Source organism: Octopus sinensis, linkage group LG2 (assembly GCF_006345805.1).
Source record: "Octopus sinensis linkage group LG2, ASM634580v1, whole genome shotgun sequence".
NCBI classification, from domain to species: domain Eukaryota; kingdom Metazoa; phylum Mollusca; class Cephalopoda; order Octopoda; family Octopodidae; genus Octopus; species Octopus sinensis.
Window position 1 is genome coordinate 101,593,289 of NC_042998.1, and position 26,794 is coordinate 101,620,082.

At 34.7% G+C, this 26,794-nt stretch overlaps 1 protein-coding gene across 6 annotated transcripts in view; it reads right to left on the reverse strand.

The window, feature by feature from the left end:
- Positions 1-26,794, reverse strand: part of LOC115231298 (tachykinin-like peptides receptor 99D) — a 709,436-nt gene that overhangs the window by 542,206 nt on the left and 140,436 nt on the right. The gene's annotated exons all lie outside the window — the stretch shown is intronic.

The window sequence follows — 26,794 nt, forward strand, 5'->3', positions numbered from 1 at the left end:
CCATTTCTGAGAATACACGAACATGCTCAAAATGACTGCATACACCTACATTTCATTCCATGCTGTTTATTGCGCCTTTTATTAAGGAATTCCTGCTTGACAAAGCTTTGCGTACATCAACAAATCTAAAATATTTCTTAATTCTTTCTAATTTTTTGGTATCTACTCTATTACCATATTATTTTGCAAGAGTTGTTTCTTCCACAAAATGATCGTCTTGGTTCCGTCTTTATGGAGAATTCCCGTAAAATCCTGTAATGCTTTGTTCTATATGACAGACTCTGATTCATCATCGTACCACTTTTCTTTCACTTTCAATCTCCACGAACAGCTTACATCTCAATATACACTTTTATCTATACTGTTACACTTGCGTTTAGACACTTTTAGTACTCACTTCTCAATTTCAATCAAGGGACGGTTAAAACTTTGTTTTTTTTCTACAATTTCTGCGTCTGCTCATTCGCAAAATTTTATCATTCCTTCTTTTTATAAAATTCTTTCTAATCGAATGTTCCTAAACAGCTATAATTACAGATTAAGCTTCCCGTTTTAGGCTTCAATCTCACAACAACAACAAATTTCCATTATTTCCAACATACCTGATTCATTCCATGGAATTTCATGTTCATGGACACCAGGACATATCAAGACAGATGATACAGAAATTGTTTCCCGAGGAAAAATTCTCCTTATAGAAAATGCATCTGAAAAGCACACCCATGACCTATGAATGACATCATGCGTTTCAATATCATTGACAGTTATCTGCTACTGTTAGCGTGTTGTTACTCACAGCTATTAATAACACGCACACACATGTATATATATACACACAAACATCAACGGGGATTTCAGTCCAACATATGTGTGTGTACGCACACACATACATGCACACACACATACATATATGCACACACACACACACACGCACGCACACACACACACACACACATATATATATATATATATATATATATACACACACACATAAACATACATTCAGACACTTATACACACGTATTTTTTATGTGATCAAGTAGCATATCCTTAGTTGTAGCCGGTCAAATGCTGCCATGAGTATCACGATTACTATTGTTCTTGGCGTAAAATATAAGTGCTCTAAAATCTTTTTATGGTTAGGCTTGCTTGCAGACTTGTGAACAATTACCCGATATACATGCGTACGTACTTACACACTAAAACAAACACACACACACACAAACACACACACTCACACAATGATACATATGTAAATATGTAAATATCAAACAATGAGAAAGATTGGTTGATAAAGATTCTTCATTTGTGTATGAAGTTATCCTTGTTTTCATGTTAAGGAAAATCTCAAATTTTTTTCTATGTGACGGGTTTGAAAAGTTGTTGAAATTTTTCTTAACATGAAACCAATCGCTTCCTTAATACACAAAGTAAGTATTTATATATAACTATAATATAAGGGAAAATATTTTCCTATGCTAAACAGTGTCTCTTGGCAGCCATTCTAAATAAAAATAAAGGAATGATAGACGATAGGCAAGATAATGTGATCCTATATAAATGATGTCTGAATATAAAGATGAACTATTCTAAGCTGAAACACCAAAACTTCGATCAGCTCGAATAAAACTGGCCTGGAATCATATTCCATCGACTCAATAAAAAAATGAATAAAAGAAAAAGAGAAAGAATACATGACAATATATATTACACTTGAATTACAGAAAAAAAAAATGTTCTCTGCGTCTGCAATTTGGTTCTCTATACTTTCTGGACTAGGACTGACCTGCAGCTAAATAACAAACGAAACATGTGTTCATAATGTGCATTCATGCATGGAATTAAATATTGCAGTATTGCCAACTGTGAATTCAGCGTACTGATGCTTCGACGGACTCTTTACCAGCAGGTAACAATTACTGATAAGCCTGTAAACAAGCGCTTGTTCATCAATAATCGCTTTTTTTCAATTAATATATGGTAATGAGGGAAACTGTTTCAATAGATAATTAAAACTAGCGTGCTTGAAGTAATATCGATGATTTCAACTGTGTACCCCCATACATATGCAGACAGACATACACTACAAAATCACATGTTAAGGCATACATGCATATATACATATATGGTGGTGCTCCAGCATGGCCGCAGTTAAATGACAGAAACAAGTAAATAAAATAAAGAATATATACACAGGTGAGTGGACAAATGCGAGAAAAAGGCGCTCAACGCATTTAGTAGAATTTACATATTTTAATATTTAAAACAGTTTGAGTCGATTCCATACCGAATCAAACCGTTTTAAATAACATCAACAATAATAATAATAATAATAATAATAATAATACTTCATTTTATTCTTTTTAAAATTTTATCTGTTCTTTCTTCTCTTCTCTTCTGTCTTTCTTCCCCTTTTTTTCTATGACATGACTTTGTAAATGACCAATCTGTTGTGTTTATTTTTATGGCACCCACCCACCAATATACATAGCGAGTTTTTTTGCCCTGGGGGTTGGGACGATACTCGGCAAGAAATGGAAACGAAAATTGAAAGAAGGGGTTAATGATAATAATCGTTTCTACTGTAGGCACAAAGATTGAAATTTTGTGGGAGGGAGCCAGTCGATTACATCGTCCCTAATTTGTAACTGGTATTTATTTCATCGACTCCGAGAGGATGAAAGGCAAAGTCGATCTCGGCGGAATTTGAACTCCAAACGTAAAGTCAGACGAAATGTCGCTAAGTCTTTTGCCTGGCGTGCTAACGATTCTGCCGGCCCGTCGCTTTAATAATAATAATAATAATAATAATAATAATGATAATAATAATAATAATAATAATAATAATAATAATAATAATAATAATAATAATAATAATAATAATAATGATGATAATAACGTTCACCCATCTTTCCTCTCAATTTCATTTTCAATTGAAACTTGAAGAAGTCAATGAGAACTCTACCAAAGCGGAATGTATGTGATTTCATGCCTTTCAGCCTTGTCTACCAAATAACCTCTTTTGCCACAGCCACCAGGAAAAGGAAAAGGAAAACTGCCTTGTCTGCCTGATTGAACAAGGGTGGCACGGGCAATCCTCACTACAGACTCGGCCGATAGATATAATTTTCCTCATCTTTAGTGACACATCTGTAAACGATGGTCCTTTTTGCCGTTTTCTCCATCAAATCTGAAGGGATAGCACGCTTAGTTTTCCTATGCCCTCTATTGAGGAGTTTTTCTGCTTCACTCAGGTACGCGTGTTTTCCTTCCAAGGAGATTTTCTCCTGCAATTTCTCACTCTTGCAAAGGAAATGTTGTTTCTAACGTTGTTGGTGTTGACTATATCGTTTTTGCTACTGATGATGTTCTTGTCGGTGTTAGTCAGAGCCAAAGCGAAGCTATTGTTTGCGGCGATGTTCATATTGTTGACCGAAGTAGCCAAGTTACTTGCTAATGGAGGACATCACATATATTGTAACTGTATGCTTATTTTCTCTCCCATCGAAGATTTACTGTTGTTGTTGTTCGTAGTGATTGTGGTGGTGGTGTTGAAGTTGCTGCTTGTAATAGATACGATCATCTTAATTTGCCTGCTTGCTCATCTAATAGTCACGCCAACAGGCAAAGAGCTGTCATCCTCTCTCATTTTTGTGAAAAGACACTCCTCTGTCCCTCTCCTTCTCTTATCGACAACTGAAACTCCTTCGAAACTATTTGTTGCTGCCATTGAGCAAAAATTCTAAATATTTCCACGTGCAATAAAAAAATGTGATAAATCCAGTAAGTCTTCCAAGAAATAGGGGGACTTTTAACAAAAACAAAAAAAAAAGGAATTCGGCAAAAGAAGGATTCCTTATTCTCCAGCTGGTTTAAGATGACAATTTTCGAAAACAAAATACGGAGCTGAGGTCATGCGCGGCTTCCCGGCTGACGGCCATAATAATAGCTAGTATCTCGTATCTTATTGGGTCTATCAGATTTTAGTATGGTGAAACTTTCAGGAAGGATATCTATGGAAACATGTCATGTAGGCTGCTCTGGTAAGTCAGAGGGTTAGTTTTCTCAATCTCATCGAGCCTGATAATTACTTTGATTTATATTAAGTGTACTAATGTTTGGTAGATATACTAACACTGTAACTAAACGTGTGGTGGTCCCGTTAACCCATCAGGATATATATTAGAAAGCATGTATATATGACCTGAAATTTTAAGATAGAGTTTCCGACTATTTTTAAGAAGGAAATTAAGGCGGCGAGCTGGTAGAATTGTTAGTACGCTGATGCTTAGCGGTATTTCGCCCGTCGCTAGGTTCTGAGTTCAAATTCCACCAAGGTCGATTTTGTCTTTCATCCTTTCGGGGTCGATAAATTATGTACCAGTGAAACTAGTCCCCTCCCCCAGAATTTCAGGCCTTGTGCCTATAGTAGATAGGATTATTAAAAATGAAATTCATACTCTCTAAATATATAGTAGACTATTTTTATAATGTAAAAATCTTCACGGAAAAGTTTTGAGAGTGAGAGACGAATTATCAATAGGAATATCCTTTGGTTTTGGGCTATGGTGTAATGCGAAAGTGCTTTGCCTTGATTTAATATTGTGAGACATAAATTTGTCTTGTCTACTGAATTAATCGGTGAGCGAACCTCCTGACAAACTCACATTCAATTTTGGTGACACTAGACAGACCATTACAACAGTCGTTCGCAGATGCCTATAAGAAGAAATGGAGAAGAAATGTATTGAAATACTCAATACTTTTATAGTGATGGCTCTGGATGGCTTGTACTGAAGCAGTTATAGCATCTAGTGAACTTATTAGCTCTGTTGCAGAATATTCGAGACGACTGTTTTCGTGACAATTATAAGGGTAAACAACTCTACAGTAAATAATATTTTCTACCGTTATTCTACAAAGTACCTACACAAAATAGGTAAAGTATTGTGCATTTTATAATCAAAGTGTTTTCCCACTAGTTGAACATTTCTTCTGTGATGATAGAAGTGGAGAAAGGTTGGTGGTAAATTCGATAACTACGATATTAGCATATCAAATTTTCATTATTTACGTTTGACGGATATTTGTTCTCATCATGTTTGTTGTTAACACAATGTTTCGGCTGATATATCCTCCAACCTTCATCAGGTGTCTTGGGGAAATGTAGAGCTATATTGGCATATCAAAGTTATCGAATTAGCATATCTGTAACTGGGGGGGGGGTAAACATGAATTTATATTTTTCCGGGTGCGAAGATCAATATAATAGGCTAATGCCAGAAATACAGTGATAAAATTAAGCGCGGGACAACTTGTATTGAGTATGGATTACAACTGAGAGATTTTGTGAATGTTTGGGATATTGACATACCCGAATAGTGAATTTGACACGAAAAATGCTAAGTATAACATAACTGTATTTACTGGCTATAAAGCTTTTGTGTAAATACTATCTTTATATCTTTAAAGATATAAATGACTTCTGGGAATGAGGAAAAATGTCAAGTTTATCGGTTCATGAATAAAATGTCGAAGTTCAGGATGTGAATTGTAGGTTGTCAGTAACGTCGTTAGATATTTCGAAAATTTCTTTCCGTGGATGTTTGTGCTTGCTTATGAACAAGGTTTGTTCGCATACATTGACGCACACACACACACATACACACACACACACACACACAACACACACACACACACACACACACACCACACACACACACACGAGAGCTCGCTAAACACGGTTTATTTGTGCAGTAAAGGATGAGATAAGATATAATGTGAACGCTTTAAAGTCTAAAAGAGAGAAAAAAAGAAAGAAAAACAATTCATATGTTTGAGTTCTGGCTCTATCAAACTTCAAGGCAGAAGAAAATAGGATGGAATGTTCTGTCAGAACGTTACAAGTCCAGTTCGTTAATGATTGCTGGGATCTAAAGAATAGCGGTCTTCTGAGATATTCCTGCCAGATTCAGCGAAGATCTTAGCTGGTAACATGAAGATGTGCAATAATTGAATTTCGAAATCTGTAATTTTGTCTGGGAGCACCGGTCTTGCGACAGATCTCATATGATAAGAGTATTTACACAGACACACAGACAAACACACACACACACACACACACACACACAAAATACACACACACACACAAAAATACACCATGATACACGCGACAAAGATAAACCAAGTTATTGAATAATCATACACCAGGCAAACTAACGTATATATGAGGCAAAGCAAATATCCAGATTCGTCTCTATCTATCTATCTATCTATCTATCTATCATCTATCTATCTATCTATCTATCTATCTATCTATCTATCTGTGCACACACACGCATATATACATTCACACACACATACACACACATGCAACGTTAAACCCTCCTTCTTTCCTTCTTTCCTGAGCGTCCAATAATACTATACTTGTTCCACGTCCTCGCGTTGTGTTTTCTCTTCGTGTTTTCATGTTTGGATTAACTATATATATATATATATCACGTGATCACGTGACCGACCAGACCATCAGATGTTGTTACACATCGCTGGTCACAATGCGTTCGCATTGTTTTAGCCTTCGAATGACGCCACCCCACTGGCTAAGCGAGCAGGCCAACAGAAGAGAAAGAATGGGAGAAAGAGTGGTGAAAGAGTATACCAGGGATCACCCCCCCACCGCCTGCCGGAGCCTCGAGGAGCTTTTAGGTGTTTTCGCTCAATAAATACTCACAACGCCCGGTCTGGGAATCGAAACCGCGACCCTGCGACCGCGAGTCCGCTGCCCTAACCACTATGCCATTATATACATACACACACACACACACACACACACACATATATATATATATATATATATATATGTGTATGAGAACACGCATGTTCATACTCTCTCTCTCCCCCACACACACATGCACACGCACATGCAAAAATGATATACGCATATGTACTGATGTATGTACATATACATGACAACACAACTTACACACTCTCTCTTTATCTCTCTCTTTTCTCTCTCTCTCTTCCCCTCTCTCTCCCTCTCTCTGTCTTTCACTCTCCTTCTCTCTCTCTCTTTCTTTCACACACGTCCATTTCATATACAAGTACATATATCTTTCACTTTCTCCTCGCATTTTAAAACAAAAAGTAATAAATAAAAGTAATTTAGGGAAATTAACGAACTCCGGATGACAATTCTGAGAGTCACTTGAAAGTGATTAAAAAAAAACATTAAGATATTGTCTGTTTAAAAAAAGCTAACGTATAAATACTGTAGAAACAACTTACATTTTTGAAATCACTTTCAGTTAAAAAATATTTCTAAATGATTAAAATATTATGTACGTCAAAAGTTGAGATTTTTTTTCTATCTTAGAGAACTCGAAGTCTATGTGTGTGTATATGTCATAGATAGTGGGCTGAGTTTGTGTTGGTTGACAAGCCATGACATTCATTATATATGTTTGTGTATTCTGTATGTGCGTATGTGTATTGATGTCACGGAAGCCATGTTGTTTTTCAAAAAAATAACAAACATGAATTGGGTCTAATCATTTTCGTTAATAAATAAAGGTTCAAATATCACAAAAGTTTGTATTGCACTACCGAAGGTAAGTATGAAAATAAATATGGAAAAAAAATAATTATGATGAAGATAAAATGTACTATTTCTGAGATATTTCCGGTACAAACACATTAATATTATCACGATAAGTCTCAGATATCATGGCCCATAAAGAATGAGTGGACCAGGAGAATAAAGCGACTATGGTCATTAGAACTCTCAGCTTGCAACAAATATATTGCCTAGAACACCTTTGCAGTGCTTGTCCTCACGTCTACGCTTTGCTTTCTAACCTGGTCTCTAGAAGTACTCAATGAGTTATATGTTGAAACTCGCAAGCTGCTCGGTGTTGGAAATAACTTCAATACTAATGGCGATGTAGACAGGTTATACTTCACAAGCAAGGATGATGGTTGTAGCCTGAAATATGCACTAATGTCATATGAAGCACGTATTGTAATAGTGAAGCAATATCTGTAGCAGAAGAAAGAGACCAGTAACTATCTGTCCAAGATTTTGACTAAGAAATCTAGAACATAATGAGGATAGCTAACGAACTTGAGAGGAGATATGAAAAAAGAAAAGGTGGGTAAAAAAACAGGACATCTATGGACCATTGATAAGGAGTTTGGAAACCAGCACTGAAGATGCATTTTCACTTTCAGCTTCCTACGTATTATTGTTGGAGCAACAGGATGCATACAAATTCGTCTGAATCAAATTATGGCTGAATTTGGGTTTAGTGGGCGAGAACGCAAATCCGTAATTCACACGCTACATATTATCACAATATATGGGACTAAAAATCTTCAAGACCTCTTTCAGAATTAAAGGATGACGAATAATACAAGATGCCTAACTTCACAATCCTGCTGCCAATTACGTGACTAGTCGAAACTTCTTCTAAATTAAAAAGAGATCATAAATACACACATGCTTATCTATCTATCTATCTATCTATCTATCTATCTATCTATCTATCTATCTATCTATCTATCTATCTATCTATCTATCTATCTATCTGTCTGTCTGTCCGTCTCTCTCTCTCTCTCTCTATATATATATATATATAGTTTCTATTTTCTTTTTGTAACGTAAAATTATATATATATGTATGTGGGTATGTATATAAGTATATATATTTCCCCCTCTCGAACAATACATTCTTATAGTTTTCATAATAAATATTGTTTTACATTTCACTTGTTTTTTTATATTTTTAAAATTAATAAATTTTTTTTTTTATTAATTTTTAATTTTCGAACGATTGTCACGTTATGCTGGCAAATAGTCTTTCCTCTAGAGTACTGTTACTGAATGTCTCCTGTTGAGAGATTTACAAATAGAAATTTTCTATTTTATTAGATCGGTCATTGTGTATCACTATGAAAACTATATATTTCGAACATGAATTTAGCAGCGCCACCCTTAGCCTAACAATTATTTTGTCCTGCTCAAGGGAAATTACCAAGAAATCGCGATACACAGATATTGTTTGTGCTGTGTGGGGATGCTAAACTCACTTATAAGGTAAGTTTAGGACGCAGATAGTATGTCGTTTAGCCAATTGGAGACAAGCCTTTCTGAAGCTAGACAACAGTAACATTCGTCCTAAATCAAGACTGCCACGTTATGTGGGCAAATAATCTTTACACTAGAGTGCTGTTACTGAATGTCTCTCGATGAGAGATTTACAAATAGAAATTTTCTATCTCAATATATTATCTATTTAACTAAAACCCCTTTTTACCCTAACGCCTTATCCCCCCCCCAGTTACGAAGACTTTGCAACGTATTGCATAATATCATATTCTATTTCTGCTGATTCTAGACTCTTAATCTTAATATTTTTAATGTTTTAATCCTTTAAATTTGTAAACATAATATATTATATATTTAACCCCGCAGTCTTCTAATTATTTTGGAATTTACAGAAAAGTCTTGTGAATTTGTATTCTACACACGAGTGTTCATACGATTACGCAAAAACCACCTCACTAGAAAGAGAAAAAACATTTGGTACGTGATATAAGGCCTAATTAGTTATTACCTTTATCATATCTCACGACCACCATTTGATAAACTAAATATGACCGCGTGAGTAAGCAGCTTGTTACAACAGAAACAGGCACCTATATGTCTGTGGCTTTCGACTGGCTAAAATTATCCAAAATTTGCAAACATTAAAAGCTATTAACTTTTTATTTATTCATTTATTCCGAAAAAGAATTTCATGACAACGATCGCTTTACAAAACTTCATCAATACGCTAAATATGAAATCAACAGGAGCAAAAATTGAAAATATTGAAAAGTGGCAGATAAACAGAAATGAGGATAAAAACACGGACACATAATTATCTATGAGACAGGTTTCTACACCGATTCTTTTAATCAAATTCACTCACAAGGCATTGTTCGGCCCGGGCTATTGTAATAAACACTTTCCCAAGTTATCGCGCAAGGGACCTGAACCTAAAACCATTCTTAGGTATGGTTCTGTTTATGTATATGCTGTCTGTTAATATTTTCCTATATAGACTTGTAAGTTGTACTGCATTGCATTGCTTATTGTTTTAAATGCATAGTGCCTTCCAGTAAGATGTCGTATATGTATGGCAAATATATCAGGTGTACATGTCTAGTTTACAATAGACATGTTTGCAATAAAATTTATGAAACATTTTGGTCATTAGTAGGCTTATTGCTTACTTGGCTGAAAATTGGCAGGGATACTAAATATGTGGTGAGGATGAAACCCGCGATGGTTAAAATTCGCAAGCTATAAAGATGTGGTTGCTATGGCAAGAGTGGTTCTTCATCGATTCGAGGGGTCCCAGAGCCCCTCTAGGTTTTTGCGATTGGCTTTTAATGCTCAACGACATGCACTGCAGGCTGTTGTGGTAAATAAACATACATTTTGTGGTGAAATTCCGGCTACTAGGAAACGATTTTTCATTGTGAAAAAACGATTGCTTTTGCCCTCATTTTCTTTTTAATGTATTATAATCATAATCTTGAGTTTATGAATGAGAAAAGAAGGGGTGATACATGAATAAGGAAGGACGGGGGTGATGTCAATTTTTTTTTTAGCTCCTATGGTTATCGAGATAATCTACTACAATTACACTCTTGTGTTTATGAATGAGAAAGGAAAGGATAATACATGAATAAGGAAGGATGGGGTGATGTCATACTTGATAGTGTGATGATGAAAATTGTATGCTGAAAAAATAAATGAAACAGCGTTTAAAATTTGTGTGAATGTAAAAGGGGGGATGTGTGTGTGTGCGAGCGCAATGGAAGTGAGATGGTTGGGGTATGTGAATGTGTGTGGTGCGCAATGGAGGTGTGATGGTTAACATTCAACGCTGAAAAGAATAACCAGCGTTACAACTGTGTATTTGGGATGTTTCACTTGAGTAAAATCTGTTCTCTATAAAGGTGCGTGTCTGTGTTTTGTTGATATAATTTCTTTGGAATTTCTCGACCAAATTTTCTTTAGCATCATTATTATTAATTTTATGCATTTCTAACCAATTTGGAGATATTTGATGATTATTTGCTTTATTTCTCAGGCAAAATTTACAACTTACAATACAAAAATAAAATTATTTCATTCATAAATTGATTAGCTGTTTTTAGTGATGACTTGAAATGGGAAATATATTTTCTAACTGTATTTACTTGAAAAACCATACTTTTCTTTATATTTAGCAATTCTTTATACCTACTTTTACGATGTGCCTAAAGGAAGACCATCATTATAGATCAGCGTTTCTCAACCTTCTTCGCAATTCAGCTCCCCTTGGACATTGAAAAATTTAATTCTGCTCCCGTGTTGGTGAAAAATTTAATTCCCATGTATCTTAGGTAGACCAGCCGGCCCAATAAAAATCTGAGAAGGGGATGGGGAGTCAGTAAATTTTCATACAGCTGGAGGCTTCAATCGAAATGATAAGGTTGAGAAATGCTAGTATAGATTATGCCTAACCGAAAACGATCACAGCCACATCCTCCAAAGAGACCAGGTGAAACCGGGCTTAGCTGCTAGTATATATATATATATATATTATATATATATATATATATATATATATATATATATATAGATAGATACGTGGGGTGGGGGCGTATCTTTCTATGTATAAATACACGTATGATTTGCATTCAACATCTTTCCTTGATATATTTGACCTATAATCATAGTAATTTCTGAAATGTCCCCTTAGACGTAATATTACGACAAGTAACAAGGACAACACTATGTCATGTTTTATACTTTGTTCAGCAACAGCTATGAGATAGTTGTGACTGTTGTTTCTAACCGGTTGACTCCACACTAATCTTTTGTCATATGCGTGTGTGTGTGTGTGAGTGTGTGTGTGTGTGTGTGTGTGTGTGTGTGTGTGTGTGTGTGTGTGTGTGTGTGTGTGTGTGTGTGTGTGTGCGTTTGTTTGTAGTTCGGTAGTTTATTCCTAATTTGCAAAATAATATCTACCTACTTATTAAGTAACTTTGTGTTCAGTTTATGCGGGAAAGAAAGGTTAAGTTCGTAAAATAATTTTCTGAATAACTATGTTTATTTTGGGAGGTGTTTGGTTAAACTTGACTGCAGTGCAAATACGATAGAGAATATTATCATATCATTTACAATACTTGCTCAAACTCATATTTTTTTCAGCATAAATTTCTTTTAATCAACGATAATTGCACGCACGAAAGATAGTGATCACCGTGTTAGATGGCAAACAATGATGGCAATAGCAGACAACAAACGAAAAACGATAACTACGAATATGACAACAAAGACAAGAAAACACTAATGACAAGAGCAAGTACAAAATTAATAGATGTTACTAGATTAACTAAAACAATGCATTGAGAATGAGTAAAGTGGTGAAGAAACAAAAACGTCTAATATGCAAAACGTAAAAATTCTAGCAATATTAAATAACGCAAAGTGTAAAAGATTAAAAAAAATATTTATCAGATAATGAACTAACTAGAACAAAACAGCAATTAAGTGCATGATAAAACCGGCGTCATCGTCGTTATCGTCGTCGTCATCATCATCATCTTCATCATGACAGCAATAAAAACGACTACAAATGTAATGGTTTTACGGAGAAAATAATAACAGTAAGAGAAAAGGCAAGAACTATTTGATGTAGTTTTAAACAATAACAAAAGCGATCGCTGCGAAACCAGTTGCAATAACTACGTAACTAAATTAACACCAGATCATGAAGAGACCTACAACGTAAACGTCCTAATTACAAGAAGTAGCAGCTGTCTTCTTCAATTCTCACCTTACAGTCTTAGATAAACGAAGAACAATTTCGATAATAATGGAAGATATTTGATCAAAGTATGTTCCATCAAGGCTGACGTGGTATTATAATTTAACTCAAACCTTTGTTTCAGTACTCACACACAGACACACACACTCGCTGGCACACACACACACACACACACACACACACACACACACACACACGCAGGCATACACACACACACACACCCGCTGGCACACACACACACACACACACGCTGGCACAAACACACACGCTGGCAAACACACACACATACAAGCCAACTAGGTAACACATAATAAAATAAACTATCTTTTCAAACTACGAGCAAAGGAGGCTCCTTGCTATACAATTGATCTTATTAAGGAAGCAGAACGTGGTGGCACTAATTAAGATTAACGTATCTGATCGTGTTGCTTTCGAAATATTTTATCAGGAGTGAGTGTAAAGGAGTTAGGGAGTTATTTCAGGAATTTAGGAAGTTCATTCAAAGATCATTTGTCATACTAGACTATATTCGCATTATCGTTCCACAAGAGAAAGACCCTAGTTGCAACGCTCTCTTATCGACTACTGTAAAGCGAATGCAAGTATAGTGAAATATTTATTCCAGTTGTTCAAATTCTAGGATTAAAGAACCGTCCTCATTACATATTCAACATAATCTTTCCGGATGGGACTATTTGAATATAGCAGTGTTCGTGGAAAATCGAAATAACATTCATACGCTGAAATTGTGAGCTTAGAGAAAAATGATCGCATATTATTAATTAAATAAAACATAATGCCGAAAATATTACGGAAACTGGCACCCATATCGGACGAGCTTGTTAGTATTGTCAGGAATATTGTAATTTCAGAATTAAAACATGAAATTCATCCCTTTCTGATGAAGGAATTTTTAACATCTTTGATGATAGTTACCAAAGTGGAGATATGATGTTTGCTAACACTGGTTTTAACAGGAGTTAGCAAAGTATTAACTATTTAACTATTTATAATGTTGATATTTACTAGCAACGTCGATTATTCAGACATATGTTTAAAGATATCCTTGCTGCGTCCATTCCGTCATTTTAGTTAACTGTAGAATAATTTCATCCAATGCAAGGTTTCTTAATTCAACATTGTAGAGTGTGATTTTAGGGAAATTTAGCTGCAATTTCTAAGAGATCGTGTGACATGGCAGAAACAGTTGCAATATATTTCAAACGACACCTTATCTTGAATAAGAATGAGGTATTGGGTGTATTGTTAAGAAAGAGTTACAGAGCCACAGTTAGAAAACTTCGGTTCATCTGTCTGCTCCATCAGATTTTACCGTAAGGTAAACAATAGCAATGGCACTGACTGCAATTACTTCAAAAGAATATTACTGACTTAGAATTTCGCATGAGTAGACAAAAGTATCAATATTAAACTAAGTGCTTTGCCTTGAGGAGGAGTTAGAGTTTACACGACTGCCATATTTATTGCATAAAGAGTGATGTCTTTTATTTCCATTATACTCTCACAGCTTACGATTTATCTATATAGTACAATTAGAAAAGTCAGTTTCTAATGAATGGTGCTGCACGAAACGTTATGTTATTGCTCTTTCTCGAGGCATAATAAGTTTCAAGTAAAGGATTTTTCTTGAAATGTTATATTGTTGTTTTCTTGTGTTAGATAAATATATTTTACTTTGAAATGTTTATATTCACTAAATCCTGATATAGATCATAACTAATTCACATGGACTTATCTATTTGGTATATTAGAATGCATTACCTACATATATGTGTGTATTTGAGTGCACAACATGGGAATGTTTGAGTATACGAGCCAATTGAATAACCAAATAGCCGGCACACATAGTATATGTAATCTGCTACAGTATCAAGTTCCTGTCGTGTAGTCCTAGGTAAAGCCTCGAGTTGTGATATGATATAGAGGCATTTGATTGAACTACAAGGTACGACCCATACATCCATCTGCACAGTTGTGTTTTCATATATGTTCTCTTTGTCAACATCAGGTCCATAAGATTACGCAGCGCACGTGGACATGCAGAGATGAATTGTATGGTGTAAAATCTTAATGTGAAGATGAAGACCTATTTCCACTCTCTGGTGTATTTCTGTAGCCTGTAAATTATGGTGGTGACCACAGAGAAGGTGGACTCGAAGTACTCTGTTAGAGCACAGCATTTCCTGTTCATCTGCATTTACCGTTAACACTGCATCTCATCGTTGTTGTGGGCGTGTGCGAACTTTGTAGTAATTTAAATGTAATAAGAAAGGAGGTCGTGGGTTAGATAGATGATATTTAAGGCTGTTGTTGAAGAGACAACATCTTAGATGATTTTTAATAATATTTGTGTAGTGTTGTAGCAGTGTCTGGTGGACGATGAAATGGGGTGTGTGTCGTATAATCTTCGAATGTGGGTTATCTGTTTCGTTTCAGTAAGAATGGCAACGTCATGTAGTTTTATTTGAAAAATAGTGGGTGAGATGGCGGATCTCGCAGTCATTTTCCAGAAAATGCTGATCGTAATATTGTTCATATACGATATATTGGTTGGGCGACTTCACAAATTAAATGATTGATAATTTATTTTATTTTATTTAGACAGCACTCAGTATTTCTTTTTGCATGATTCGATAGTGGGAAATAGAGTCAGAAAGTTTACCTGTTGTGCGTTGTAGGTTTATGTCACTTAAAACATCATGTAACTTCCTGTGGCAGATTTACGAGTTGTGAGGTGGTTGAGTATAATGAGCTGAGTGTATATTGTGATTTGGGAAATATGTGGGGATTAAGGACGTCCAGGATTAAGCTTTGTAGAAATTTGGGGGGATTACGCAGAAGTGAGGGGTAAATTTTCAGTTATTTCAGTGAATGTTGGTGCGTGCAGTGATTACATCCAGCCAAAGGTGCTTTCAAGTATTTGTTTGCGATTTTGCCAATTCTGAGGTATTTTCAGTTTTTAAGTTCCCCTATCGATTTTTGGGTGATGGAAGAAAAATTGTAGTTTTGTATTTTCTCCTTTGTTATCTTTTTGTTTTTCTCGCTGGACGATTTCTAAGAAATTTCTTAGAAGAGCACTATTTGAGGTTGTTTTTGTGAAATATAGTGTAGTGTGATTATTGTTACTGACCCCACCATTTCCCTTATGTTATGTCTGTACTTTTTATTAGAGAGACACTTTCACCAATTTTTTGTTACTGTAGTTTATTTTCATTTTGTATATTTGTATTTACTCATTTAATAATTAAACTTTATTTGTGCTGTATGAGATTTGGGTATATTGGCTGTCTCTGTTATGTATAGCCTTTGCTTAAACTAATGCAAATCTGTGTTTTCTACTTTAACATAGGGGATACGGCTTTCGGATGTGACTATAATTATGCTATTCTATGTTTATACTGTAGTATCCGTAGTAATTATGATGCTGGTGAATTATGAAAGGACTGATTCTGATCCAACGCTGCAATGTAAAAATTGGAAGAAGATATTATGCATTCTTCGTTGCTGTGCTATGTTGATAATTGTTACTAGATCTGAAGAGGTTGTAGAATTTGTCGTCAACCAGTTTGTCGAGTTCTTGTATGTAACACTGCAGATGTCTCACGAAGAATTGTTATTGTGGACTTGGTGTCTTTTGTTGGTGAGTAACGTTGAAATATTGAAAAATGTAAGAGGTTTAATACCTCAATGTATGTTTGTGAAAGAAGAACGTTATAGAGAAGCAGAGGGTTAGCGGGCGCGTTCTGTCTTCTCCCATCCTTATCATCCTTGCATCGTTATAATTCATTTCATTAATGTCTTGTCCAGCCCGCAAAGCTACCTGTCTCTTATGACAAATTAATACAAAAAATAGAGTAGCGTTAAGGATCAAAGCCTAGTTTAGTTGCAGCCATATTAAAATTCGGCTTTTGTGATATGATATATGTAATAGTTGATAAGTAGGTATGATTGCATTAAATCTCGTACTATATAAATATCTGTGAGTTAAGGTATTGTGTGGAAAAATTAATTTGGTGCGAATCGTGGATGCGACAGTGAATCTATCTATCTATCTATCTATCTATCTATCTATCTATCTATCTATCTATCTATCTATCTATCTATCTATCTATCTATCTATCTATCTATCTATCTCTATTCTCTCTCTCTCTCTCTCTCTCTCTCTCTCTATCTATCTATCTATCTATCTATCTATCTATCTATCTATCTATCTATCTATCTATCTATCTGTGTGTGTATATTCATATGAGAGTGTGTGTGTGCGTTAATGTACTTTTATATATGAACGTGTTTCGTATTAGCGGGTTTTTAAAAATTTACATCTTCACTTGAGGCTTGTTTCCTATTGTATCTCGAATGTTTTTCCTATGTATGATTTAATACCGATAATGTTTTGTGAATACGTGTCTTGACTGACTGTCGCATATTATAACTCAATTCTGCCAATTCCATAAAAAATATTTTCAATGTTAATAATATTTAGTCTTATATTTACGAAGTTAATTCTCGTGTGTTAGCCAGGAGGTTTCTAGATAGTTTATCGCTTTGCCAAAAAAAACTCAGTGAAATCTTTTTGAAACACTAAGCACATAAGAATTCCTGAATAATGGTCAATATTGTGTTACATGTATCTGCATACATATATAATTATACAATCGTCAGTACAAATAGCATACAGTCAGAGATATTTACACACATACACATAGAACATATGCATATACATCTTTCTGAATGTATGTATATATGTGTGTGTTTGTGTGTGTATATTGCACACACACACACACACACACATATATATATATATATATATATATATATATGTGTGTGTGTGTGTGTGTGTGTGTGGTGTGTGTGATATACGCAAACACACACACACACACGCATATATATATTTATATATATATTCATATATATACATATATACATATATATATACACACACACATATCTATATATATATAAATACACATACACGCAAGTATATATTAATGTAGGTATACGCAAGTGGAATTACACTTGCGTGTATCCCTGTTCCGATCTTGTCCTAATATAAAAGCATAAATCAACATTCAATAAAGGTAACAGAAACAACAACAATATTAATAGTATTAATGATAACGTTCTATATTCTGTATCTTTGACTCACTCTCTTGCTAAATTCTATATCACGCTAATATCTTATATTTCAAAAATAAATATAAACTTAGAAAAAAAAACGCTTATATTTTTTCCTCACTAAACGTACCGTAAGTATACCCGCTCGCAGGCGTTCAGTGAAACTGAGTGATTGGTTTCGATCGATAATCAATTCTCATTTCTCTTTCTATAGTAGAATATTTTTGTAAAATTTTCTTTTATTAGTTATATAGTGTTTCCTAGCTTTGTTTGCATTTTATTAATCAGCTGCGGCAACAGTAGCAGCTGAGGCTGTTTAAGCTTTCTATTATACTTCCATAGTTGATGTTTTATATTTTCAATCTTAGTCTGTGTGTTATGTACATAATGGACAGTTTTATGTTACATGTATGATAGAAACTGGCTTCGCAACTACAAAAATCTTTTAAGTGGATTAATGCTTCAGTCTGTAAAATCCTTGCCTTTAGAATGAAAATTACTATTTTGTGTATGGGCATAATCGTATGCGTATGTGCGTAGCGTATGCAGATGCATGTGTTTGTGCATACATTTCTATAAATGCCCTGGTATATAGGCATATAGCATAATTCGCACATGAATTCATATACATAAGTACATATGTATATAGATATAAACATATGTGTGTCCATTTGGAAGTGTGTGTATATGCATATGTACATATACATACATATTCCATATATCTGCTGATCCAACCATCCATGTAGCCATCCATGGATCCATCTATCTATACATTTGTCTATCTATCAGTTCTTCTCCCGTCTCTATCTGTCTATTTCTCCCTGTCTCTCTCTCTCAGTGAGAGATAGTGGTAATAACAATATACGTACGCTACTACAAAATATCAAGGTAGACATCCATGGTGGGAGAAATGCAATTTTCTTGAGCAAAGGGGATTTTGATATCTCAGTGCGTATCCTTAATTTGCTCGTTAAGTAGATTAAGTAAAAATATTATATAACACTACTGTAAACACAACTAAAATGTTACGTGGTAAATCTTGCCGAAGCTAATACAGGCGATGCATTCATTTTTGAATAAGATATATCTGTCACATTTTGCAAAAGTGTATTACTTAGAAAGTGTTGGGTCCATTTCTATCTGATCATGTTACATGTTGAATAGAGGATAATGGGGATTAGTTTAAGGAAGGTGCAGGAACTTAAATATGATTTATATTGAGATGTGGTTTTGAGGAGCAACCAAGGGAGTGAGAGCAATAATGGATATTTAAGAAGTTTGCAGCGGTATAAAAAGAAATGTTGGATATTTAAATATACTGATAGATGATATAGATAGATAGACAGACAGACAGCAGACAGACAGACAGATAGATAGATAGGTAGATAGATAGATAGATAGATAGATAGATAGATAGATAGATAGATAGATAGATAGATAGATAGATAGATAGATAGACAGACAGGAAATGAGCTGTGATTGCCGTGAGAAGGTACAGATGAATTAGCAAAAGTTGATATGACGGTCTCCGTAATCCACAGATGAAAGTACTAAAAGATATATTACTTTTCCAGAAATTCTGAAACTTTCACAACTAATAAGAAAAGGAAGAAAACCTGAATCTGAAACAGATTGAAGTATATGAATTTTATATGGCATTTATTTAGAGTTATGTTCTGACAGTTTGCGTGGATAACGCTTCTCATAAAATATAAATACATTACTCAATCTAGAGAGAATATATACCTACTTACTGCTAACTGTGCTGTTGCATGAATGTATCTCGGAGTTATGGAAGATAATCTTCAAAGTAAGCTATACTTGATACGTTAGTGTAGGTTGAAGCTGATTGCTATAATGACATAAATAACAGAAAGTTTGGCTGCGTAATTGAATTTCAAACAAAATGCAATGAGAAAAGTATAAACCGCAACTAGGGTTTTATTGACCATTTTTATGCTGCTACCAATATGCCTAAAAGTCCTTAAGTAATAATTTAGAATATGTTTATACCTATGAATATAAACATTGTAAAATATATTTTACAGTGCAAGAAGGACTGATGAATTCTAACGTTTGAATATATTTTTATTTATTGTGTCTGGAAGGTCTTTAGAGACAAGTGGCACCTGACCGTTGAAGGTCTTTAGAGACAAGTGGCCTTGATATCAACAATGTTCCGTTTAGCCTCTTGTAGGTCAAAACCGGCAGGAACGAAATGAGAAGAGAAAATGTTTCAGAGCGCCGATATTCTCTTCTTGTGAGAAAGAACTGAACGTAATGGTTTGTGTGGCACGAAAGGTGTAAAGATGAATAGTGGCGGTACGGGACCAACATGCTCCGAAGAACAGACATCATTGCAATAGCGAAAGAAGAGAGAGGGAGAGAAAGAGAGAGAGAAATACGAGAGAGATGAGACAGTATGTCTGTAGGACAGACGATAAACGGTGTCGGTTACTGATGGAGTACTAATCAGCCAAATGGCCCGTCTTGTTGCAATCCAGGTTGTCTGTGCAGGGAGTAGCAGCATCGTTCTAGATGTGGGTGTCTAATTCCATTACAGGCTTCACTTGCACCTTGTAGAGAGTGACCGGAGGTTGGGGCTAAAATATTTTTTAGTTCTGAAGAGGAGACCCAGTCTTTTGGATACTATCCTAGTTTTGATAAAGAATGAGTTTTCACCAAAAATGATTTTCAGTAATACCCAGGTTCAGCATTGAGGGAATGTGAGGCCTCTCCTTGCATGCCATACATTTTTAGTGGGTTTCGGTGCAGTTCAGTGACTTCATTGGAAATAATGCTTGAGTATTTTTTACTGTCAAAATAACTAGTACTGGAAGAACCTTGCTGAAAGATATTCTCAAGATCCCCGTTTTTGTAATCGATACAGATTTGGTATATGGTATTTAGAGTCAGTGAGAACAAATCAGAGAGAAAGAAACAGGTGTATCATTTGCATAAAAAGTGGATGTTGTTTGATGTGGTAGAATCTAAGTCATTGAGACATAGAAGGAATATAGTGGTGGCAGGACAATACCGAATCCTGGCAATAACTAGAGCTGATTAAGAGTAGAGAGGACAGAACTCCATCAATACATATCCGTTTTAATTAGATATTTGCGTGTCAGATACAACCGAAGAATTTGCTGATGTCTTTTACGGAACTTGTCTAAAGTGAAATCTTATTAGTAGTTGACACATACACATGCAAAAAAATCAGATCTCCAGTAGATCGGTCTCTGCGGAAGCTGTAGTGGATGGCCGTGAGGAGAGAGAGACTCAAAGTTTTGGATAGGGTCAGAGTTAATGGCTGACTTCGTTATCTTAGGGGTGTTGGAGGTGAGAACAAGAAGACGATATTTGGCTGGATCTGAGAGATTTCTTTCCTTTAGAATGGAAAACACTCAAGTGTCGCCAAATGTCAAAGTATACGACTAAAGATTAAGAAATTGAAGAACTTCTGTAATGCAACATTGGAGGTTAATAGAAATATTATTTTCAGGGCCTATAGCTTTACCTGTTTGAAGGAATTGGAGGTATTTCATTACATTGCATTTGTGTATGTGGGATGAGGAACGTGGAGAGCGGTTGGACGAAAATGAATGGATTTGGCAGGGGTTTTACGGAAGGATGTGTAGTGTGGCTGTTCTTCCAAGAAAAAAATGATGGGACGAAAAGGGACACAAGTTTTCTAATAAGGATCAAAACTGACCTGTATATCAAACATTTTTACATTGTATTGATTCACGAAATTAACTTTCTTTTACATTTGTCGATACTGATGCTCGGGCAATAGCTGTTTTCCATGACTTAGTTTATGTCAAATTCTTTGATTCAAACGAAAAAATTATGGATTATCAGCATATTTTACAAAATACTTTTTATCACACTCGACATCAGGAAATTAAATATAAGCATGTGTGCACGTGAGTGTGAGGACACGTGTGTATATCTGTATGTATATTCGAAGAACACTTTTGCAAAACTACCTGGTATAAAATCGAAGCTGAGAATAGAAATTTCTCACTAGAAAAAGACATACAGAAAAGCATAAATTTAGCAGAATTGTTTGTTCAATTTATGTTCCAGCTACTTTTTTTTTCCTTTTAAGCTGCGAGCCATTACCATCCCACGTATCCCATTATTGAAAGGGAAATGTTTTCTAATTTTGTACATATTTTAAAAATTTTGTTCTACATTAATTAAAGGTTCATTGAAACAGCGTATGCATTCACCTACAAAAGCTTTCATCCGTAAGAAATTTCCGCTCATATCTACAAAATGTTTCCTAATTTTAACCATTTCCATGAAATCTTTGCACAGTTAGCTTTGTTCAATCTGTTCTCATAGATTTTGATAAAGGTCGTTATTTCAATGGCTCTTCATTTTACCAATTCGAAACAAAATTATTCGAGACTTGAATAAATCATTTTAGATAACATTATGTCGTCTAGACTTATAAAACGAGATATAGTTGTATATTCTAACAATTGTATATTGATTATATCAGCCACTATATTTTATGACTTGAAGTTAACTTACAAACTTTCTAAAATCAGGATTGCTTTGAATATGTTACGTGTCTCCTTGTAGAAATGTTAATAGATGGAATTAGTTCCAATACTTGTCTTATTTTTCCACTTCGATGATTTTAGAATATATATGGATTAATTCCCCATTAGAAGTGAACCGTTGGCACTGTAAGGAAACATATCAGTATATCAGACCGTAAGTTGCTATGAGAACTAGAAGCATTTATCAAGAGTGAAACCATGTTCATAATCATAAAATGTGAAAGACAAGTCAGGAGAGAAAATCAATGGTTATAATTTTTATTTTCTCTCCCTCAAATAAATGTTATAATAATCAAAATACATCATTTTGAAAAGAGGAATGTTTTTACAATATGGTTGATTGAAAAGTTATCCTAAAATTTGTGAAACACCTAGCTGTAGAACGTGTTCATTGTCATGGAATCGTATTGTTTTTGCAAGCAACGTTATGATGTTAAGTTTAATGTTAGCATACTTAATGCAGGAAGCATTTAAAAGAATTCATCTTTTTATTCAAATATTTGTAAAAAAGTAATGACTCTTTTCTCAATGAGGATTATTATTTAATCTTTGATTATATTATATGCTCATATAAAACGATATTAAATAACTGATATAAAAGATAATTGCTAATTTAGTGCTTAAATTATTGTTTATGGCTACTGCTGGGGAGGGGGGAGCCCTCTTAAATTATTCAGGCTGTAAAGAAAGTGTGGAATTAGTTTACAATTGAAATTTAAGTCCAAAATTTACGAACTCGCTTAAAACCAATCTCGTCGCACTAAAACAACAAATTCATTATATAGAGGTATAAAATGTTAATTACTTTGGAATGAACATGGAACAATCATTTGATTAGAGTTATATTAGAGTTATTACTGATGTCATCAATTGAACAGTAAAAGAGAAAATAATAGCTAATGGAAGAATTAGCTGATTACCAAATTTCAATACTGTATTGCGCGGTTCTTTATTGATCACTACCGAATTCGTACACACTGATATCCAAAGAAGTAACATGAGCGATTGCTTTGGCAAAATAGCATCCTGGATAGATAAGACAACAAAACTATTGAAAACCCTTGTATACTTCACAGGTGATGTCATATTATATAATATCTAGTATCATGTTAATGCACACATGCATGCATCACCCACCACAAAAACAGATGATACGAACAACTCTTTGTAATAAATTGACAATTATGAGACGTTTGTTTTCAGCATCCATCCATCCATCTATCTATCTATCTATCTATCTATCTATCTATCTATCTATCTATCTATCTATCTATCTATCTATCTATCTATCTATCTATCTATCTATCTATCTATTTATATATCTGTCTGCCTGTCTACTATTGTAGTTATATTTAAAATATTTAGAAAAAAAAAGGCAAGTTTCTAAAATAACTTGTGTATACATATGTACTTTATACGCATGCATATTATAGCGTGCAAATATATTAAATGAAGCAATTTAATTACACATATCTAACATGGAATATTAAAACTAGCAACACTTCATACACGCAGTATTACGTCATCTATGAAGAATTGGTTGATATTAATGAATGAATTTTAATTTTCACAGTTGCATGTTTTAGCAATTTAGAGATTCTAAACCGATGAGAGCATGGCAGGTGAATTTGACTATACTGAAAATAGTGTTGTAGCATTGTCAAAGCCTGAAGTCTGGTATCAGATGAAGAAAAAATAGAGGAATAAAAACAACAAATTATAATTATTCTGAATATGCAACCGCTTTTTAAAATTTAAGCTCATTACATCGCAAATTTGCATCAAAATATTTATCTCCAGTTTAAATGAAAAAATATTTTAAACTTCTAAGTACGACGTTGTGCATAGACCTTGCTTGAGTATAGTAATTTTATTATTTGACAAGCTTAAAATCATCTTTGCAACTTTCACATTCATCCAAGCAATTTTTGTCTTTCACTATATAATTTCTTCTTTGACCTTAGACATTATCTTCATGCTTATCTAATGAAAAGCCTGGCTGAAATGTTATATTTCTTATATTATCACTGTACACCATTATATTTCATTCATTTTTAATATACGAATACAAATATTTATATATTTATAAAGAAAACTTAACACAGAAAACTAGTGCAAAAGACACAAAAGATTAAAGGGGAAAAGGTGTGGTGTTACAAGTTCGACAGCTGTTTCTGGAGCTTGAGGTTACTTCATAATGTTTGCAGATGTAGTTCAGATTTTTATCTCTCCAACTCGAAGACAGAGGTCGGAACTATCCAACGTTTATTAGATTACATTACTGGTGGCATATGATGGTGAACTACATCAACCAATACTATGAAGTACCTCCGAGCCTCGAGAAACAGCTGTCAGACTTGTAACATCAGACCTTCCCCACTCTAATAGTATGAGTCTTCTGTACGCTGGGCAACTTTGCTCTGTTAATATATAAATATTTTTGTATTTATACTTGAATATTCGTCTTCTGAAAATCTTCAGTCCTTGTCTTCTCTCTATTTACATGTGTACATATATAAATATACTATATCAAACCCAAGCAGTTTTATTTGCTTATTTGTATAATTGCTTCCATATCTGCTCACCTGGATTCTCTTATAGCCAATCTTTACTCCGTAGAGTTGGTCCTCGGTAAATGTTTCAGAGGGTAAGTTCAAATCATTTAAACTCTAGGCATAAGAGCCAAATTTTTGTGGATGGGGCCAGTCGATTAGATCGACCCAAGCATGCAACTTATACTTATTTATCGACTCCGAAAGGATGAAAGGCAAATTCGACGTCGGCGGAATTTGAACACAGAACATAAAGACAGACGAAATACCTATTTCTTTACTACCCACAAGGGGCTAAACACAGAGAGGACAAACAACGACAGACAAACGGATTAAGTCGATTATATCGACCCCAATGTGTAACTGGTACTTATTTAATCGACACCGAAAGGATGAAAGGCAAAGTTGACCTCGGCGGAATTTGAACTCAGAACGTAACTGCAGACGAAATACCGCTAAGCATTTCACCCGGCATGCTAACGTTTCTGCCAGCTCGCAGTGTTTTGTATATTGAGAACCTCTGGATTTCATCTGTTGACTCTCTCTTTCTCTCTCTCAGTGACACAATCACACACACACACACACACAACACACACACACACACACACACATACACACACACACACACGCACACACACACACACACATGATGTCTGTGTATGTCTTTGTGTACGTGTTTGTCCTCCATCAATGCTTGTTCAGCCGGTAATTGTTTATTTACGCTCCTGACTTGAGCGTTTCGTCAAAAGAATCGATATAGTAGGTACCATGATTGAAAAAGTTCCGAGGTTGAATCTTTGGTCTAAATCCTAGAAGACCGTGCCCTTGCATGACTGCAGTCCAATGATTAAAACAAGTAAAACATAAAAGATTAGAGATAAATTTAATATCTATTATATTTCTTTACCTTTAATGTTATGGCAGGTATCAACTCGTGTTAGGAGCTAGAATTTATGCGGCAATAAGGTATGCAGTTACTTAAGTTTTAGTTAGTAGTGAGCCAGACTAGATAGTAAGCAAAATGCATCTACTTTAACATACTTAAAGTTATTTTAACATATTTCTCCTGAGAATATTTGTTACTCTATGCACGTACACAACAAACATATTCTCACTACACACACACACACACACACATACACGCACACGCGCACACACACACAAACACACATACACACACGCACACATAAAGACATACACGAACACACACGCGCGGCACAAACATGCCAACATCTTCCCTCTGCCCTCTTCTCTTCCTCTCTCAGTATACGTACATAGATATACACACACAAACACACAAACACGTGTACATACACACATACACACACACACATACACACACACACACACCACACACACACACATATATATATATATATATATATATATATATATATATATATATATATATATACACATCGCTCGCATATATATATATATATATAATCTTTTCATGCAAGCCCAGGATTATAAATATATATAGTTTTCTATGCGTTTATTATCTATCTGAATTCTGCTTTACTGGAGGTAATTTTTTGGCACGCCAAGTTCCTAGCTAAAATGAAATCATTTCGTATTATTTACGTCATTACTGTCCTTGGGAATCTCATACCGTCACAAATTGCCACTCTACCTTATATTCAATGTATAAATTTCTTTATCTATATAA